At 38.7% G+C, this 19,280-nt stretch overlaps 2 protein-coding genes and 1 long non-coding RNA gene across 4 annotated transcripts in view; 2 read left to right on the top strand and 1 right to left on the bottom strand.

Annotated features, from left to right (window-relative positions):
* Positions 1 to 19,280, top strand: part of LOC310767021 — a 962,895-nt gene that overhangs the window by 382,920 nt on the left and 560,695 nt on the right. The gene's annotated exons all lie outside the window — the stretch shown is intronic.
* The window catches only part of CHRM5 (cholinergic receptor muscarinic 5), a 60,749-nt gene that overhangs the window by 7,948 nt on the left and 33,521 nt on the right, over positions 1 to 19,280 (bottom strand). The window contains exon 2 of one of the 2 annotated variants that reach the window (XM_083615532.1): positions 2,770 to 2,888. The exons of the other annotated variant lie outside the window; for it this stretch is intronic. The gene's annotated coding sequence lies outside the window, so the exon portion shown is untranslated. The remainder of the gene's footprint in view (positions 1 to 2,769; positions 2,889 to 19,280) is intronic. 2 annotated transcript variants of the gene reach the window in all.
* AVEN (apoptosis and caspase activation inhibitor) overlaps positions 1 to 19,280 on the top strand; it is a 111,813-nt gene that overhangs the window by 847 nt on the left and 91,686 nt on the right. The gene's annotated exons all lie outside the window — the stretch shown is intronic.

The following is a 19,280-nucleotide window of genomic DNA, read 5'->3' on the forward strand; positions in this document are numbered from 1 at the left end:
TCCGGCCCATGGACGGTTCAGGAATCAGCGTGTTTGTACATGAGTAGAATGTGTGCTTTTATTTAAAATGCATCTCTGGGTTATTTGTGGGGCATAGGAATTATTTCATTCCCCCCCCCCCCCAAAAATAGTCCTGCCTCCCACAAGGTCTGAGGGACAGTGGACCGGCCCCCTGCTGAAAAAGTTTGCTGACCCCTGTTAGTGTGTGTGTGTCACTGCGCTTATTTATGGGGCTGTCTGATGTGTTCCCTGTCAGTTTGTTGCACACACAAAAACAACATAAAGTTTTAAACAGTTGGACTTACGTACGTGAAAGGGGTGGCAGTGGATCTCTGCGGATCCATTTTTGTTGAGGTGTGGTGAAGGTCACTTGTTCTCACGCCCTTCACCACCTCCTCGCCCCAATGTATTATATTATTCAAGTAAGAGAATTGTGCTGGAAGTTTGTCCTACAGTGTAACTAACTCAGTGTGGTGTTAATCAGAATTAAGCCCCATTGAATTAAAAAAGACTTATTCACATAAGTGTGTTTACAGGATGGCAGCCTTAGGTTGGGAGTAATTAGGTTCACCGCCCTTTGTGAACAGAAATTCTGATACCCCAGTTTAAATGTGACTCTGGGTATCGAGTGAAAAATTACCTGTAGGGGCCTATATATTGGCCAGAATAGGGTTTAAATAGGGTTGTTGGCTCCTAGTGTGCAGTGATTGCAGGTGCAAAACTAGCCTGTGATTACCTGGTCACTTCACACACAGGAACTGATGACCCAATTTAAATGTGTTGCCCGCAGCATGACATCTGGTGTCATGTTTAAACCAGACCTGGCCGAGGAGACAGGGAAGTTTTCCTCAAAAAGATGTAAAAACGGAATGTTTTTCTTTCGTTAAGGGAATGAATTTTTGCTTGTTCGGGGACTTCAGCTGTTCTGTGGAATCTCTTCTCTGGGTCATCAGCATGCCTAAGGTGATGGCAGCTGTACAGTCAGTGTTGCCTCAGAGATGGCATAGGACAAAGTGACAGACAGTAACTATTCAGAGGGAAAGCTTGGACTGAGCTCTGGGTTTGCATGGCAGCTGGAAGAGGAACAGATTTGTGCAGTCTTGTCGGATGCACTCTAAGCACTGTGACAGCATTGTGATCATGCAGTTACATTGACAGGACACAAAGTTGACAGCATGTGCACAGGCGATGTGCTACAAGTGTAGCTGCCAGCCACATGTGACACCTGAACGTGCTTTAGTAACACACACATAGTAATTACAAAAATAAATCATTAGCTAGATCCCCCCCACTCCGAATGTAGCAGTCTGGTTCTGGCAGTTGGCCAGTAGAGTAAAATTTAGGTTGAGTCAGTAGAATCCTGGCTAGGTGGCAGACTTCCATATTTGTAAATTATGTTTGTGACTAATTTGCTGGTTAAGCGTTCCAGGTAAATTATACTTCCCATGACTGTGATTATGCAACTTAGAATGTTGATAATATTTCAGCTCAGCATGGATCAATATTGCTCAGCTTCAGAGGATTTCTAGGGTATTCTTGATGTTAACCATTGAGTGCTTCCAGATGGGGGCTTAATGGATTATTGGAAATTGGCAACAGTTTTTTTTAAAAAAACTTTAGAATCCCCTTAAAAGAGTAAATCTAGAAGGGGGAGGGAACATGGATGGTCATTTTGACAGCGGCACACAATAGCGTTGTGTAAGGTAAAGGTAAAGGGACCCCTGACCATTAGGTCCATTCGTGACCGACTCTGGGGTTGCGGCGCTCATCTCGCTTTATTGGCCGAGGGAGCCGGCGTACAGCTTCCGGGTCATGTGGCCAGCATGACTAAGCCGCTTCTGGCGAACCAGAGCAGCGCACGGAAATGCCATTTACCTTCCCGCTGGAGCGGTACCTATTTATCTACTTGCACTTCGACGTGCTTTCGAACTGCTAGGTTGGCAGGAGCAGGGACCGAGCAACGGGAGCTCATTCCGTCAGTGTACATACTGCAAAAAAACCTTTTGTGCATAAAGAAGACCAACACCATAACAAAGACCTATCTGGAAGCACCACTATACATACTGACAACTACATGAATTCAGTGGGATTTATTTCAAAGTAGGCCTGTATAGAATTCAGTTGTGTATAAAGATGGTTAATATTTTACAATTGCAATCCTATGCAGGTTGATTCTTTGGGGCTTACTCCCAGGTAAATGGCCTTACTGCTTTAGGGGTATTGTTGAGTTAGGCATATTTTGTTGTAAGTCTTGAAGAAGACTTCTTTTGTTTGCCTCTAAATTTGTAGGAGAGTGATGTTATACTATTTTTGTGCTGTTTATTTTGGGTTGTGGTAGATTTTGACTATAAGCGATAAATTTCATAGCAGAATTTAAATTAAGTAGGATTACCAAATGTAATTTATTTTAAGGGGTGTTCATTATTTCAGAATATTACAAGTAATGCCCTTAAATTTTTTTATAGTTCTATAGAATCACTAATCTTTCAACAGACAAACCTAAGATATTTGCACAGTTATTTATAGCAGTGCAATTAAAGTATTTTGGTTTGAATGTTTTTGCTTATTTTTTATGATGCTTCTATGAAGCATTTCAAGTGGTCCTTAAATTATTATTACAAAGTGCAAAAAGATAGATCATTGTCCCAACTAGAGGTAGGCAGCTAATTACAGCACAGGGAATACTGAGAAAGGGAGACACAATGGTAACATTTCTTTTAAAAAGAGGTACTAAAGTTTACTTTTAAAATTTCTTGTAATGAGTCCTACCTGGAAGCATGCCATGCACCTTGGAAACTCTGCTCCTTCTAATGTGTAGGAATAGGCTGCAGTTGTTCCGTGGTGCCTTCCTTGGTCACATGTCTTTATTGTGGCTTTTCATCGCAGGGCTAAGTTGTTGAAAACAGATTGTGTGGTTGAGCTCAGTCACAAATTAAACCCTGTTTTTAAGTCTCAAAATCTGATGTACGTAATACCCATGCAAAATATTTTGGTTTAAAAAGATACTCTCCTTTGCATTTAAAACAGGAGTGAAAAATAGAGCCACAGTCTATAGTCGCCTCCAAAGGTTAAAACATACAATGAAGGAACCAAGCTGAAGGTGCAAAAATGAGTGGTTAATAGCATTACTTATAGATAAATTATTTGTTTTCCTACAAAGCTGGGATTATTAGGCAAAATTACATGAACTGTTGGTTAGCTGCTTTCATACTTGTTTTAAAGTTCAACAGGCAGTACTATATCTCAATAATCATATAGTGGTACCTCAGGTTATAGACACTTCAGGTTACAGACGCTTCAGGTTACAGACTTCGCTAACCCAGAAATAGTACCTCGGGTTAAGAACTTTGCTTCAGGATGATAACAGAAATTGCGCAGCAGCGGTGCGGCGGCAGCGGGAGGCCCCATTAGCTAAAGTGGTGCTTCAGGTTAAGAACAGTTTCAGGTTAAGAACTGACCTCCGGAACGAATTAAGTTCTTAACCCAAGGTACCACTGTACAACGTTCTTGTAAAATAGGTCAATGTTATCTCAGTATTTCAAATAGGGGAGATAAGTTAATGGTTGAGCTGAGATTTCGGCTCTTTCTGGTCCACGGTCTGTTCTCTTAGAAGGAACATTACCACAAGCTCTCTGTTAGCATTTATCATTAAAATCAAATAATTTGTGAGAAGATCACAGTAACTTCTTACAAAAGCAGAGTAGAACATAATGTGCCATGTGTAATCTCTTACGCCAAAATATACTTGGCAAATGTTTATTCAGCTTTTAGAAATCTTCACAAGAGGAGTTTGCATGCCTCACCAAGCAGCTTGATAAATCACTTTCATATTGGCCCTCCCACAATTGTTAATATTGTATATGCTTCAGTTGCAGCTTACTCTGACAGCTGCTGTTAGACTCTTTAGAAAGCTAGGTTAAAGATACTTTGTAAAGATACAAGAAAGCATGTATATTGCCACACCATGTTGTACAGGTAGCAAAAAAATATATATACATGCATTCTTATCATTCACAATGGTGTATGGAGTTACATCTACACAGAAAAATTATGACAGGATTTCTGAGGTAGCCCTGACTTAAGCATTTGTATTACAGGGTTGTGTCCACATGAGGGCAAAATGTTCTATACAGTATTATGTATCCGGTTGGAAATATAAAATCTGCATGCAGTTCCAAGAATTTTTGCTCAGTGATTGGAATACATATTGTCCTCTGGGTACTGGGAGTAACTGCCACATGCATTTGTGGAGTGATGTTATGCAGCAATAGGACATTTGGTCCACGTGCTAGCCAATCAGGTTGTTGATTATTGATAGCCAGTGTGGTATAGTAGTTAGTTTGTGGGAGACCAGGGTTCAAATCTCCAGTGAGCCATGAAGCTCATTGGGTGACTTTGGGGCAGCCACATCCTTTCAGCCTAACCTACCTACAGGGTTGTTTTGGGGATTAAATGAGGAGTGGAAGAACTTGGAGCTCACTGGAAAAAATGTAGGATATAAATGCAATAAACAAATAATAAACAAATTACCGCTTACTGATTATATTTGTTCCCCACTTTTCATAATTTCATAGTTGGAGTGCAAGCAAATTTTGAGGCTTGAATAAAACTTTATACTGTACTGTATATATTTACTTTTAAGAGCATCATATTTGAATTAGTAGACACATTTCTTCCCAGACCTGTAAAAATAATTAACTGTTAGGCTTTGTTTCCAGATACATCATGTTGGTTAACTTCTGGATTCCTCCCTATTTATGTGAATGATTGGTAAACTGCTTCTGGTGGCATTAGATCCCATCTTTACCTAAATTGTCTGAGAGGATTGTAAAACTCACCATTGTTTAATCACTGATCTGAATAATTTGTATTTAATGATTTTCAGTCAAATCCTGTTGTATGTTTACTGAGATGCAAGCCCCACTATGTCCAATGGCACTTACTTCCAGAAAAGTATGCATGGGATTGTAGTCCTGGTGTATTTAACTATTAAGGCATTATTCTTGGGCCCATAAGGGCCTGAACATATTTTTCAGAGATAGCAGTTACACTGCACAGTATTTTGAGTTATAAATTATCTTTTTAGTCAGAGTAATTTGAACATAAATGCAACAAATGGTGTATTTGGAAATAAGAGCTGGTTTCTAACACCTTCAGGAAACAAATTTATATTGCAAAGTGTGAATAGCGATCGTTTAGAAAGAAAGCTATTATGTTTGATATTTTAATCTCTTGTTCACGTTGGCATTTCTGTCTCTAGTATTATGCTTCTCTTGTGTTATATGTCTATAATTATGAGAAAGCTTGGATAAATCTGTAAGGATTATGTCATATTAAATTAAAATCATATTTCTGCCACTGTTATTGGCTAGCCACATTGTCATGCAGATGAAAGATAAAATATATAAATTATTTTGTGGAGAAAAGACCAAGTATGAATGCAATTACTGGCAAGTGGCCCAAACTATAATGTTTTTGTTTTTATAAACAAATCTAATTTGTGGAAATGAATATATTTATTGGTTTAGCCAGTTAGAATACAGAAAATAACATGATAGATTATTTCCAAAACAAATTATTTTGCAATGAAGTTCAAACAGCTAAATCACAGAACTAAATGTTTTTGGTGTGTTTCTTGTTAGAGCTCTAACTGACTGTATTTCTTGTCACAATGCAGCAACATATCTGCATCCTCCTTGGATTCAGTGAAATTCAATGAATTGGGTAAAAAAGATTATCATAAAAGCAAATGGAACCTGAATAGCCAATCTGTGTGGCAAAATGAAACACGCAGCAAGCTGCTAAGATTTACTTCATGCTATTTTCATAAGTTGTAGCCTGGTGTGGTGGTGCGTGCCTGCAATACAGCTACTCCTGGAGATTGAGGCTGGTGAATCGCTTGAGCTCAGGAGTTTGGGGCTGCTGTGGGCTATGCTGATTGGGTGTCCACACTAAGTTTGGCATCCATGGTGTGATATGTTTGAAATGCAAGGCATAAAGCAACCCAGGTGAAAATGGGTTCAGATTTCCTGCCTCAACAATTACGCTGCTTTCAAATTGGAACATTTTCCAGGTATTGTATCTAAACATCCTATTTAGACAGGCTTTAAGCTTCCTGATTTTTGAATGGCTGGTGCAGGGAAGCCAGGTGTTGTGGACTTGTTACTTATTTATTAAATTTGTATACCGCTCTTCATCCAAAGATCACAGGGCGGTTGGCAACATAAAAGCTGCCAATAGAAGTTAAGGGCAGTATCCAAAATGTTAATGTTGTTGTGACAGAACATCAGTGTGCCCAATCCCCACGAAACTCGAACACGTTCTTCTGATGTAATTTAGAATGCAGGAGATAATGTACCCGGCTCATGATGTTCTAGGAAGATCCTGGCCATGTTGGAGCATCTATATCATGGCCGCTTTTCATGCTGGCGTTGCTCCAGCTTCTGAAGGTGGTGTGTGTGGACTGCAGAGGTGGGTAGTGGCAAACAAGGCAAATGCAGCTTTCTTGACCAATTTCTACCCCTTCCAGTCTTTTAACCTATTTTCTCCCCCTTCCTTATCCACTATAGCAAACAGGACTATACCACAATTAGAGTGTTAATTTTAATGGATGGTAACATCTTGCATTGTTTATTTTGTATCCTTATTTATGCATTATAGCATACTAATTTCTCTGTAAGTTCTGCACAATTCTTTTGCGTAATGTTGACCACATTATGTTAGCAAACATTACAGTTTGTTCCATCCTACGATATGGATAAAAAGCATCAGAGCAAACTCCTCTTGAAAATGTGCTTCATTCAATCAACCTTGCAATTAGCTACTTGCCTAGGACAAATTGTAATTGCCTCTGGGTGAGCAGTTGAATGGTAGGAAGCTTTGGCCAAGAATTAAGGTTTAAGGGTTGGGAGAGTACTGTGTTGCGCTACAGTATAGCGTCAAAGCACTATTTCTGTGTGAACATTTCTTCTTTCAGCAGGGCTGCCTGGTTGCACCCTGGAGATTCTTTGTTTAACTTTAAATCTTCTACAGCTTTGGGAGGTTGGCAGTCACAGATTTCCCCTTGTGTTTTCACCTTCTGACCCTTTTCAGTTGTTCTGATTCCTTATCCACTATACGAAGCTTGATTCCAGGAGTGCCAAGTAGGAATTACATGCATTGGAGATTGGTGGGGAAGAGACCAAATGGCTGTGGTGGCAGGGGAGCAATTCATTTGTCCATTTAAGTTAGTTGATGGGATAATTAATTGTGTGATTTAACTGTGTGCTGTGTAATTCATTGTCCTGTTTCTTCCAGATTACATTATATGATCTCAGGTTCTAGTATAATAAGAGTTGGAAAAAATCTCCCTATTCCCTTCTCTCCACACTATGGACATTTTTAAAAACCATTATCATAAACCAGTTTTCTGAACTAAAAAGCCCTAAATATTCTAACCTTTGTAGGGGAGTAATTCCAGCTCCTTGATAATCTTGATTGTTCTTTTATTCATCTATGAAAACTAAGTATTGGTGTTTTGTTATTGAAACATTTTTCTCCACGTTTTGAATGAACACAGTATTCTGGCTGAAAAGGAAACTGTTAGCAATGAACAGCAGGTGGAGTAGGCAGTTGACTTTTCACTTTCGTATTGATCCTATCCAATATTTGCTGTACATGGTTATTCTAGGCGTTAGAGCAGAAGTAGTAGTTGACTGCTAAAAGAAACACTGAAAAAGACATCAGTGACTCCCCCACCCACATTTCTTGGTAGGAATTGCATGCTAAAGAGGAGCTAAGCAGAAAAGAAAAGACTGGAAGGGCTAAAAAAGCAACTTTTATCCTAGTTAGAAATTATATATATAAAACATTGGCATGTAAATTTACAGAATGATCTTAGCAAGTTTTACTCTCATTGGGTTAAGTGGGATTTTCTTCCAGTAATTAAGCATAAGATCACAACATTGAAGTGCTTTATATATGTTTTTCTAAGATTTGTTATCTCATGCATTGAAAGCTAAATCATTTTTAATCTTTGTGTTAACCCATTTGTGAAGGTACTCTTCAATTTGTTGTTAAAAGAAGGTTAAATTGACTGTACAAAAGTGTTATACATCATCTTTTGATCAGTGCCTGTCTTGTTGGTGAATGGAGTGTTAATTTTGTAATGCTTCTTTTCTGGATTGCAAGCAGGTGAAAATCTTTATAGCTAAGTACTCTTAATTTTAGGTTACTCACCCCCTCCTTTCCCCAGTAAATAAATAAAATTGAACTAGGATTGCTTGGAAACTAAATTCTTCGTGTGTCGTGAGAAAACTTGGTGATGTAATCCCCCAATTACTAGGATATCTGTTATAAAAAGAACTCAATAAATGGGGAGAGTTTGGTCTGTGAAACAGAGTTCATTAACAATTTGAAAGGCATCTGCTTACAATTTCTCTAATTAAAAATCTGGAATATTTAATTTGCAATTTCTGAGACTCAAGTATTCTTGCAATATTCAACCTAGGGTAACAGCTGAGTTAATATAGTGCAAAGTATGTGATCAGATAGGCAGTCCACAGGAAGGGTGGACCATACACCAAACAATAACTCTAATTATTTTATTTTACTACATTAGAGCTAATGATTGTTTTTGTTTTTTCTAGTTCTCAGTAAATACTTTTTTAAAAAGTCAATATTTTATAGCTTTTGATTAGAGCTCAAATTTTCAAGCCAACTCTATAATTACCTAACCATGCTTGACCTTGGAAAAGTGGTATAATCTTTCATGGGTGATACAATTTTTTGAAAAGGCTTTCTCTGGGATTAGAACTCTAATGTAACGAATCACTTCCATGGGTGTAATTCCTTTTGGATGTACTTTTAAGATTTATTTATTTTTAAATCTTCCACACTTATAATATCCAATGAACCCCTAGACTGTGATGTAAGCTTTCACAGTTCTCACCACAGTTTCACCAATTTCTGTTGTGCGTTTTGGAGTTTTCAGTCTTTTCAGTCTTTGAATTCACCTTTAGCCCAAACATGCATATTGGGGACCCACTTACTAATTTTATATCATATATTTGTAAAGCAACAGTCCAGCTGTTGCAACCTGCTTTAGATCATGCTGTGACCTAGTATTGGATCCTTATAGAGCAGAAGACGTAAGATAGTACATATATGTGGTTAAATTTAACTGGGCAATTTCTCTTCTCTGGCATGGCTTTAAAGTCTTACTGCTGAGGAGCGTAAAGTGGGGGTAGTTTTACCCCCTTTGATTCCCCACAGTATGTCATATTCCTTCAGCTCTGTACCATGCTGCTCAAAGAGGCTGCACGTACAATGGCTAGGCTAAATGCTTTGCATGTCTTCTGAGTTAGAGTGAAAGAGCTTTGAGGTTGCTTAGCAACCACCAAACATGCGTCAGAACTGGAAAGTGAGAAAGCCATCTTGTTCAACTTATTTATTTTTTGTATTCTGAAAAAGTGGAATGAGAATTCTACTGCAATTATTGCTATAAAGGCAAAAGTCAGTAGGTGCTTTGCCTGACCACTTTAATTGTGTTCAAGCCTGTAACCCAATGGACACTTATTCCCGAGCAATCCTCACTGAACTCAGTGAGACTTATTCCAGACACAGCAAACAGGTTTGTGACTTCGTTAAGACTAATATTTATAATGGCATAAGTTTCTGTCAATTATAGTCCACTTCATAAGATGCATGAAATGTCATCCTGAGGTGGCGTGTGTGTGTGTGTCTACGCAATTGGGCAGGGCTAGGGAGAAGAGAATGTAAAAAGGGGGTCAGAAGGAAATGAAATATAGAAAGTAAAGGTAGAATTACAAACAGTGATAATTATGTTATTGAGCATAGCCATTCACAAACAATAGGGTGAAGAGAAAAACTTTTGTCTCAATTGAGTCTACAACTTGATAAATTGTAATTCAGAAGTTTCCCATTACGGTGTCTCTTTGAAGCTCCCATATTCAAGTATGGCCACCTTAAGGTCCCTTATAGCAGGCATCTCCAAACTTAGCCCTCCAGATGTTTTGGGACTACAACTCCCATGATCCCTAGCTAACATGACCAGTGGTAAGGGATGATGGCAATTGTAATCCCAAAACATCTGGAGGGCCAAGTTTGGGGATGCCTGCCTTATAGAGTATGGATGTTGAAATTTTCCCCTGCATGGTTTTTAATATATATATATATATATATATATATATATATATATATATATATATATTATATCTACTAACAATTCCTCTCTGCATTCAACATATGACAAACAGAACAGACTCTGCACAAAATAATACATTGACACAAATGTGATAGCAGAAATGGCAATATCCAAATGCACTGTGGAAACATTCCAACCTCTTTGGATACCCCTATGGAAATTCTTCCAGTTGCTGTGCCCAGACCCATAGATTTGCTGTAGTGCTGTTGCATAGATTGAGGGTGATATGGGGAGCCTATATCCATTGACAGGATAATGCATGCAGAACTTTGCACTAGCATGTCAAGATTAATACACACCACCTTTGTTTGGAGTAGCCACAAATATAGCAGTAGCCATTCAGACTTCTTCTGTGGTCGTAGTCCTGTGATTTGTGGTCCTCTGAGGTGGGAAAAAGGACTACAAATGTTTGGTATTAGTAATGCAGAGGTACTCAGCTTAAAGGTAACTGTTCAAAAAGAGTGGTACTTAAATGTATTGATAGTGCAAGAATGCATCCATTTTCTGCCTTAGAAAAATGAATTGGACAATCTTACTGGTTTCCTACTACATTTAACTCAATCATATCTTTTGAAGTCACAAAAAAAGGTTTCCTGGAATTAAAAGTGGTGTGTTTGTGCACACACATGCACATGTACAATAGCTCAGAAGTCTGGCAAATTACTCCTGCAAGTTGGAATTCTCCTGCAAGTTGAAAGTAGCTAGAGGACATGCTACAAAAGACTGTTTTTTTGCAGTATGGCATGACTTTATTTACAAATGAAGAAGCCCATGGCTGTATGGTCCCCCTTGTTTATTCCAAGGTGTGGGTTTTGTGAAAGGCAGACATATGCTCTTTATATTTCTGTTGGACTACTAGTAATTGGGAAGCAAGGGAAACAGTGATGTTAACTCTTCATTACTTAGTTTTTTCATTTGGTGAGTCTGTGAATTCCTTAGGGAAATGCATGTTTGCACAGAAAATATTGTAGTTTTGTCTTCTCCTGTATTTTACATTACACAAGAATTTAGTGCTTTTTTGTTACTTCCTTTTATTTGTAGAAAATTCTCCTTTCATAATTTATAAATGTTAGTAAAAACTAAATTTTAAAAATAACTAATTGCCAGCAAAAATGAATAGTTAGGCATTTCTGTTTGACAGCATGGAGTTTGGACTTTGAATAAAATTTTATGATGATTGTTCCAGTTGTGTTTGCTCGGGGGGGGGGGGGGTAGGTCAAATGCTTTGCCTGCAGAAGTTCATGGTTCAATCCCTGACATCTCCAGATAGGGCTGGGAAAAACTGCTGTCTAAAACCCTATTGTGCCAGTGTAGAGCACCATCGATACCTAGTACTGATAGATCAATAACTGCCTTGGTTTGGAGATGGTGGCATTTTATGTACCTGTGTCTGGTATTTCTTGTGCTTTGAAAATGAGGTACTGCGTATGGAAGAGGCTTCTCTGTTGATGTAAATACTAATAAATAAATTGTGCACACAAATCTACCGGTAAGCACTGTGATATTTTGATTCAAGGTTACAGAGTGCTTTTCTACTTGCAGGTCTGCTTTCAGAGAAACTTTGTATTAAGTCCTCTTTATAAGGCATTTTCTGCAGGTGGAAATTAATTCCTGAGTACAAACAACAGTTTCTTTAAAGTACAAATGAATGGTGTCATTTATGAATAGTGCATATAAGTTTAAATGTGTGACTTTTGCTGTCAAATACATGCAAGCAGGTGTCTGATCAGGGCTAGTCTGCCATGCGGCAGGGTAAAGCAACATGCTTCAGGCTGCAACACCATGGGTGGTAGAGGAAAAGAAGAAGGCAGAAATGTCTGAATGATGCAGCAAGACTTTTTAAAAGTGTCCATACCAGAAGGGTAGCACCATTTGTACTCTGCTTACGGCAGAAAAATGTCTCGAGCCAGTACTGCATTTGATATTTAGTAGACAACCACTTGTGTATACTATTTATGTATGTATGTATGTATGTATGTACTGTGCCGTGCCGTGCATGAAATTTGTTTTTTGTTGTTGAGGCTTGTTTTCTGATAATGAAAATAGTGGTGTGAAGCTGACTTTATATGTGTGTGAAATGGATTGAGGCAACTGTAGCCATGTATGCCCATGTGTTGGGAGGTGTGGGAGACTCCTTTGTAAATGATCCCCTAAGTGCTGGTTTTTATGTTTTTACAACATGAGTCATTAGCCCTTTTAGCTGGTTGTGAATGAAACAGCTGAAACTAGAAAACCACGTGAATGTACATTTTCTTCTTAAAACTATTAGTTGTGTTAGTGGTCATATTTTCTATTGCTAATGTTTCTGAAGTCTGAAACCCAGGTAGCATGTAACCATGTCTCCTTACTGACATTAGGCTTAAAGGAAAACAACAACAAAGTGTTTGATGGAACCTTACAGACTAACACATTTGTTGTAGAGCATTCCAACCCCGAGATCCACTGTTCTAGATGCTCTGCTAGTGAGCAGCACCCATTGCACTGTCCAAACAGTGGCGCAGGGTTGGAGATACTCCAAGTAGATCCATTGCCAACCCTGCTGCCCTCATGTGATGGCAATGACCCTGATCTGAGTCCCATTTGCTGCAACAACTCGGGAGCTGGCACTTTCTGTCCTGCCAGTTTCAGCAATACTGTGGAAGCTACACCACTCCATCAAGTGTTGCTGCTACCAACTGAGGGTTGGATTGATCCGTTAGCATTTAATGTGCCTCAAGACTCTATGCTGTGTTTGCTGTAACACTGAACCTCAATCATTTTGTTGGTTTGTCTTTTCTGAAAATTAATTAGCAAGTGAAAGAAGCTGCAGGAGCTGTAATCTTAGTCTCTAATAGTATATATTTTAAAAGAATGAACAAAATGGTTAAAATCAGGGTTTGACAAGTTTTTTTTTTTTAACATGTACAAGTTCTTATTTTCCACTCTTTGTAGAACAAATATGGGGTGGCCTAGGGAACAGCTGGCTTCCTAGATGTGCAAAGCAAGATTGCTGGAAGCACCGGCTGCAGTTGTGCCTCTTGTTATTTATAATGTGACAAAGAATGTGATATTTTGTTTTCATTTGGGAGAGCGAGAGTATCTGTGCATATGCATTTTTCTAGCACTTCTAGCATTTCAGTTTTTCACATGGAGCCTGAGTAATGCAAGTGGTTATCCATGTGATAATGAAAGCAAAGCCACCAGATGAAGGTGTTTCAATCTTGGAGGCAAAATGGTAGTCCTGTTTAGCCGTTTTTTCAAGAGTGCACTAAATGTGTTAAGGAGTGGGACCCTGTCCTTCTGGTCTTGACCTGATGTTTCATGTTGAGTCAGACAATAGAAAACAGGAAACAATGCTCGTACAACTGTAGTCCTTCATGTGATCAGGACCCCAGCATACAAATGTACGCACACTGGTGCTGCTTTTCAAATTTCCTGCACAGTGTGTACTGGTAGATGTTGAGGTGAGGCCCATGGGGCATGGTGATATTTGGGATGGGTGACAACAAAGCATAGTTCACACATCATGTGACTTCCTTCCATACATGTTTAACGTACACCTGGGTCAATGACTGAACAAAGCTGGGGTCCCTGTTACAGCACAGGTCAATGTTTGTTCTTCAACTCTCATTGATCCTAATTGGCAGTTATTTTATTTGTAAAGCAGTGTTACTGGGTCTGCCCCAAAACCAAAAACCACAAATAGGACATGCAGATGAGTTGCAGATGATGATTCCTGATTTGTAGGGGGTTGGACTAGATCACCCTTGGGAGTTCTCCCAGCTTTACATTTCTATGATTCTGTGATTCTGTGTTCAGAATTTAATGTTAACATGTGGTGGGAGAACTCCTCATCTGTATCCATAGGCACATTAATAATAATAATAATAATAATAATTTTTTATTTATACCCCGCCCTCCCCAGCCAAGGCCGGGCTCAGAGCGGCTTACAAGCAATAATAAAAAAAGATTAATGATTACAACTTAAAAACAAAAATAAAATACAACATTAAAATAATGGAACATTAAAATATTAAAATGTAGCCTCATCATTTCATTATTAGTGTTGCTTCTGTTCTGTTAATAAAATTCAGTCGCCTAGTCTTTTTCTTAGTTTTCTGAGAGAACCAATATATTGGTAAAAGGACAAGAAAGGGCCACCTTTTTCTGTTTTATGCTCCATATGAGGTCAAAGCTAATGACCTGGTGTCCAATGTTGATGAAGTGTTTTTTGTAATTTTTTGGTCTTCCATAAATGTACACTGCTTAGATTAGAAAGTTGTGTGCCCACTATCTGTTTCTGTAGCTGACCTTTTTTTCTAATTAAACCTTTTACCTTTGGTAGATCTCTCTAAAGGTCACAGATGAAGGAAATAAGTGAAAGAAATCATTCTTCATTGCATGAATTGCATGAGGTGTAATATTATTGGCAGTAGGAGAATGATTGAGAAAATGTTATAAACTATCACAGTTACTGAAGGGCAGTATGGAAAGCTGTATTTATGAATGCCTTAAATGTCAGAATGAAGCCAATACAACGTATGTAAACTAATGAATGCAACATATTTCCCCTTTCCTAGATTTGTTTTCTTCTGTACTGTCCAGTTTTATAATTTTGACAGCCTTTATTAATTTAATTTCAGCAGTACTGTTTAAAATAGCTGTGTACAAGCAGCAGAAAGGCAGAAACGAACATTTTAAAGCTCAATAAAATTGATACTGTTCTACCTTCAGATTTTAATAACCATCTTCAGGCAAAGTCTGAAGAGAGCAATGTACAAATGCTCGGGGAGTGCTACAACTTTAACAGTTTGTAGTTTCTGATAAAATTGTGGTTGAGTTATTTTTACCAATGGTTACTTTCGAATGAATAGCTAATGATTAATTGGAAGGATATTGGGCTTATCTTCACAACGCGCAACTGGGAAAACAGGAAGTATAATGGAGGACAATTTAATTAATTTCAGTGAGACAACAAACTAGATTGTTTGATTTCTCATCACACCACCTCTTCTGTCAGCTGCTAGGTTGCCAAAGGAGCAACCAATATAATTTATTATGCCTGTCGTTACAAAAAAGGCACAGAAATGATGTACCTTCCCCAGCTTTTGTATTTACAGAGTAGAACTAGCATTTTGACTTGCAGCTGAGAAAAAAACAAACTGTTTCTGATTGCAGAACTAGTCTCTCTCTGATACTTCACAAGAGAAAGCTGTGTTCTCTCCCGGGCTATATTCATTTGTGGTTTCTTCTGAATGTGTTGACTCTACTTATCTTGATATTTGTGAATGAGTTCTTCCCTGATTTGCCTAAAGTGTTGCCTGATGGGAATTCAGAGACACCAAAAAATAATAAGGGTTTTCAGTGTAGGAGCTGAAGCAGTCTGCGCTGGAAATGATTGGTACAAGAGGAGACTCATGAAGCCTACACAGGTATAGTGAGGAAACACTCCTATCGACTTTGTAATTCCCCATGTAGTCCATGAAAGCATTAATAAGCAGAAAGAAGCCCCACAGAGGTAGTAGACAACCCCCCCCTGAATTATAAAGACAAAATAGAGTGGGAAGCTCACTATGTCCTGTTGGGTTGGATCAGTGCCTTCCCATTCGGTGTCTTTTAGCTGCCATACCTGCAGCATTTTTGAAGAATTGTGTTAGGATGGTTTTAGTCCAGGGGTCAGCAGACTTTATCAGCAGGGGGCCGGTCCACCGTCCCTCAGACCTTGTGGGGGACCGGATTATATTTTTTTGGGGGGGGGATGAACGAATTCCTATGCCCCACAAATAACCCAGAGATGCATTTTAAACAAAAGGGCACATTCTACTCATGTAAAAACACGCTGATTCCCCGACCGTCCACTGGCTGGATTTAGAAGGCGACTGGGCTGGATCTGGCCCCCGGGCCATAGTTTGCCTACCTATGTTTTAGTCTTACTGTGGCTTGAGGTTAGCCTTTCAGCCAAGAGTTGTGATGGGGACAAGTGTGGTGTGTGTGTAAATATATATTGATTATAGTGACTAATAAAACGAACAAAAAAGTTGAATATATATGTAAACTGAGTAGCACTGTCTCTGGAATGTCTCAGTGGTTGGGGAGTTGATAAAAATTATGTACTCTTCCAAGGAACTTAAGGCAACATAGCCAAGACTTGCCTATTTAATTCCCATAACATGTCTAGAACGTTAGATTGAGAAATAGAAAGTAGTCCAAAGTCACCAACTCATATTTGTTCGTTGAAGTGAATTTGAACATTGGTTCAGCTTATCCACTACACCATGCCTGTATATACGATTGTAGCGGTCTGCTGTGGGTACATTCGTACACCCCAGTCTTCAGTGGTGTATCTGATTGCACGATAGGTACAACAAGATGCCTGTTTGATACTGTACTCTGTTGTATTATATGTTCCTTTGTCCCACACTGGTGCAGTAAAATTTCCAGTTTATGCATTTCATTCTCCGTTTTTATTTGGCTCCTGTAGTAAAATGTATTTTGTTAAATATTTATAGTTGACCTTTTATACATATTTTGTGAAAATGGGAAAATTACTAATCCCTGTTAGGTGCTTTGAATTGTTGTCATCTAAGCTCATAAAACCCAGCTGTGTTTTTAAAAGTATATATATTTTTAAAAGTGGAAAGCAGTGGCAACACTGACAATAGGAGGCAAACAAGAACAGTTGGGGAAAAGGTTATTTTATTCTTCTATCTTTCATAACTACTGCACTAATAAAGGCAAATTATATTCTAAGGCATGAGTATATTTAAAATAAATGTGAACTCTGCATTTATGAAACTATTTGGAGCAGGCTTTGAATGTGAATACTGTATTTTCAGGTCTGTCCTTGAAGTATGTAATGAAATTACAAATTGTAAGCACTTGCAATTTAGGTATATCCATTCAAATGTAGAAATCAGTGAATTTGTGGAATTGGTCTGGACTATTTTACATTGCTATGAGAATTCCATAGTTTAATTCATGCTGAAATAGAGAAAAATGCAGTCATAGATATTTTTCCACTGTTATTTCCATATGCAGAAAATTGTGTTTTGATTTAATCTTACTGTAAGTATGGGGTTGTGGGTAGAACCATCTGGTTGCTAGGACAACCCTGGAATGTTCATTCAAAAGCTAGCAGCTTGGAGTGGGTGGAAAACCAGTAGAACTTGTCAGTTACAATTGGCTTGTTGGGGACAGAATGCAAGGATATTGGTGCTGAAGGTCTATTCAGATGTGATTTTTAAGGATAGGTTACCATTAAAATGGTAAATGGTTTGGTTGCTGTGGATTTTTAGTTTCTGATGAATAGTTTAAACCGTGACTTAAGATGAAGTTTACAAGGATTCAAATTAATACTTAGCAACGAGCTCTGAAAAACCTAACAGCAGTCTTAGACATGTCTGCATGTCTACTCAGAAGTAAATGCCGTTTTTTTCAAGTGGGCTTACTACTAGGTATAGCATTGTACCCTAAATGAATTTTATTAAGGGACTTTTAACGTAACCCAGTTACAACAGTTGAATTTTTAATTTATTGCTGTACCTAAAAAGAGTGACCATTGGCTAAAATATGCAAATAGGAGGATGGAAGGTGGTAATGTTGCTGAATATGGAACATCTGGGGATCATCATTAATTGATGACTAAAATACTGCTAACCATGGTAGACACCAATACAGTGGTACCTCGGGTTAAGTACTTAATTCGTTCCAGAAGTCCGTACTTAACCTGAAACTGTTCTTAACCTGAAGCACCACTTTAGCTAATGGGGCCTCCTGCTGCTGCCGTGCCGCTGGAGCCCAATTTCTGTTCTTATCCTGAAGCAAAGTTCTTAACCTGAAGCACTATTTCTGGGTTAGTGGAGTGTGTAACCTGAAGCATATGTAACCTGAAGCGTATGTAACCCGAGGTACCACTGTACTATTGTGATGAAGGTTGACTTGAAAGCCAAATGCCCTTGTTCCCTTACCTCTGAACTTTGGCAAAACTTAATATGAATCAACTTGAGTATATTCCTATTGGTGTGTTTGTATCTGTACTCAGACAGCAGTAGCTGACTTCAGCATTCAGGTGCCACACCTTCTGTTCTGTCAACATTGCTAACTTGGATTACTCATCATGAGCCCTTAAGTTGATGATATGAAAACACTTTACTGATAGGGTAGATGACTGCTGTTTGCTCGCATACAGCAACTTACCACTAGCTTTCAACAGATCTAGAAGTGTGCTTGACAAAAAAGTCTTCAGACGTAAGATCTGTTCCCTTCTATCACAGTGAATGATTCCCTGGGGTTTTAATTTTGGTGGGGAAAGTATTGATTTCCTTCCCTGAAGAATTTGCTTTTTGGTCAGTTGGTGTCAATTTTATAGCCCTTCAATCTTATTTAGTGGTGAAGAATGTGAACTGTGAGCCATAAACTCATTTTAGGGTTTAGTCAAGCTGTCACCTCTTACCTTCAGTTTTTGTCACCATCAAAAATGTGAGGATGGTATTAGTGGTGTGGTGTGAAACAGTATTGATTAGACCTGGGCAATGTATTGATACATCATCTGGGACTGGTATGAGGGGCAGACCATGATGGTGGCTTTACTCTGTGCTATATCACAGGTGAAACAGATACCGCTCCTGAGTCGCTCTTTCAACCCACTTCAACATTGGGTTGCTGGTAGCAGAGGGACTTGGGAGCAGCAGTGCTTTCACCCACGATATACTGCCAAGTGAAGCCGCCATTGCTCTGCCTCTCATACTGCAGAGGGAGGAGCAAGCTGTATCACAGCCTAGGAAAAGAGAAATAGCTGTGAGCTATTTTCACTGTTTGCTCCAAATTTTGGAGGACCCTGGGGCAATATGTCCTCAGGAAGAGAGCTCCATGGGTAGAAGTACTGTTTCACTGCTTTCTCTAAGAACCCACCGTAAGCAAATCTGCAACAGGAGCAAAGAATTTGAGGAAACAGATCTAAGTGAACTTTCATTTCCAGGCTGTCTAGAGTGTAGCTTAAGTTGATAGCTTGCTATGTTTCTGATGAAGAAAAGGAGAAAGAAATTAATTTCCAGATTATTGAAGATAAAGATGTTTAGACTTTGGGGTATAAAGAGGC

This window comes from Podarcis filfolensis, assembly GCF_964270895.1.
Source record: "Podarcis filfolensis genome assembly, chromosome: 1".
Taxonomy (NCBI): domain Eukaryota; kingdom Metazoa; phylum Chordata; class Lepidosauria; order Squamata; family Lacertidae; genus Podarcis; species Podarcis filfolensis.